The sequence below is a fragment of the Lactuca serriola genome, chromosome 3 (genome assembly GCF_051521515.1).
Source record: "Lactuca serriola cultivar US96UC23 chromosome 3, Lser_US96UC23_V15, whole genome shotgun sequence".
Classification (NCBI taxonomy): domain Eukaryota; kingdom Viridiplantae; phylum Streptophyta; class Magnoliopsida; order Asterales; family Asteraceae; genus Lactuca; species Lactuca serriola.
The window spans coordinates 82679521-82682102 of record NC_136410.1 but is presented as its reverse complement, the minus strand read 5'-3'; positions in this window follow the sequence as shown (position 1 = coordinate 82682102).

The window sequence follows — 2582 nt, the reverse complement described above, 5'->3', positions numbered from 1 at the left end:
AGATCCAACTCATGACAGAAATTGGGTCCTAGGTCACATCAAATTCTGGTGGCTTCATGTTGCTGAACTCCCGGAACAACAACGAGTCACACCCCTATGGCCTCGTAACAACTACGGTTGCAGTGGCTGCAGCAGCAGTAGCCTCCGTGACAGCAACATATCGCTTATCAAACGTCTCAATCAACGTGGTCTTAATAGACCCGAACATCTATGGTATGGCCTCTCTAATAGTTTCAGCCACCTCCTCCGTAATGATCCTATGGATCTTCTCGTCACTGGTACCATTGCCTCCGGGGTTGTTGCGGGTAATCACCATAGTGTCCCTGAAACACAAACACGAAAATCATCAGAGACTAGCTCAAATACACACACTCGATTACCCACCCCTACATGATCCTTAGCATCGTAAGGTTCTTACTTGGGTCGAATACATATATGGTGCTTTTAGTAGTATGACCCAATACTATCTTCCACACCAACTTGTATCGCCCAAAGTCCTCCTCCTATGATCCTAATTCACAAGTACTTTATCCCTCACGGATATCAAACTACTCTCTTAGTAGACATACCTACTTTTAAAGGGGGGGGGGAGGGGGGGGGGGGGGCAGGAGGGGCAGCCGCATAGGACCCAAAAAAATAGGTCCCTAGTTTTAATTAAATTATATATTTAAAAACTAAATATATGAATTTATTCAAAATATTTGATAGAGTTTGGGTAGCTCAATTGGCAAAGACATGTCTTTTATTCAAAAGCAATGTAGGTTTGGTCCTCTTTCATAGCATTTTGATGTTTTAAATTCAAGTTAAACATTTGACCATTTCTTTATGCTATATATTTCATAATCAACCCCTCCTTCCAATATGTTTAACAAATCAGCTTTCAAAAGTTACATAATTAGCCCTTGAACTTTTTATAAAATTCCATATGTTCCTTTTTAATTAATTTTTTTACTTTTAAGTTTTTCGTAACGATAATTCACCGTCTTAATTTTTTTTTTCCTTATATATTAAAAAAATTGTATTTAGGGTCCCATTTTTCTTCTTGGCATAGGGCCCTTAAAATCATAGAGCCAACCCTAACAGTAGACTCCTCAAATTCTCATCTAGGTATCTCTCCTAAATTACTCCTCGACTCAAACTCTCTCTAAAAGATTCCTGCTAGGTACTCCTACTCAACACATACACATAGTGAATAGCAGATAATATCAATCAATAGCATCCCCTAGGCTAAGACATGATGAATCAGGCAACTCTATCTCTAAATTCCGAAATACCTAGCCTATCCTCTAGCATGCAACTCTAATATCTCATAAGTATCTCATAATATAAACCAGTAATGGTATTTTGGGACATCACCGTTCGTGCTCTGGCTGACTGTACACACTGCTTCATCTCGTTTTCTCTTAAAAGCTCTTACTTGTTTTAGAAAAATCATTTCTTTTTAGAAAATTTTCTCGAATCCTCAGTTTGAGTCCAGACATACCCGATGGTATATCCGGATCCCTCAAACCAATGCTCTGATACCAACTTGTAACACTCTAAATTTTCAAATAAAATTTTCATTTTTAAAACCACATAAAACACGATCTCACATTTCTCAAAACACAAAAATATATAAGTTGTTCAAAACACAAGACAACAAAAATGTTTCATAATATCCTAGAATCTTCAAAAACATAATCTCTAGCTGGTGTCTACAATCAATTCGGCGCCTTCCCGCAATCTTGAGAGGTACCTGAAACATATTTCACACAACACTGTAAGCACGAAGCTTAGTGAGTTCCCCATAATACCACATACACAAATAATAAGCCTCTCATGGCAATAGCTCCACATGGAACCTCCGGTTATGCGTCTCGGTGAGGAACCTCCGGTCATGTGTCTCAGTGAAGACCCTCCGGTCTCACAGCTCAGGTTGGACCCTCCAGTCTTGCATCTCAGTGAAGACCCTCCGGTTTCACAACTCGGTTTGGACCCTCCGATCCTAACTTAGTAAGGCACAAAATAATATATAACATAAATCACAAAGACAAAATGCATAATATCACATAATTCAGTATAAGCACATAAGACCCTCCGGTTAATAACTCAACTAAGACCCTCCGGTCACACAATATTACCACTCAGGTAAATATAGTGAGAAGACTCACCTCGTATGTAAACAAGTAGGTCTCGTACTCAACGGTCGGTCTAGACTCCGCCTACATATCATAATCATCTCTAATTAACACTTTATAACAACAACTCTAGAGATGTTAGGCTAACCCTTTTTCTAACTATTGGAAAGGGTGAAAGACCATTTTACCTCTCCATGGTCTCCATAATCCATATCTTGACCAAACCCTAAAAGTCAACGAAAGTCAACACTCGAGTCAACAGTCCATGTTGACCCAACTCGTTGAGTGCATCTATGCGACTCGTCGAGTTCCTTCGTTATCTCTGAAATATCAGGAAAATCCAACTCAACTCGTTGATTTGTCTCACCAACTCGCAGAGTTGTAACGCATCCAGACTATAAGGGAAAACCATAACCAACTAATCGAGTTGGATCATCAACTCGTCGAGTCCCTTCAGTCTATTCT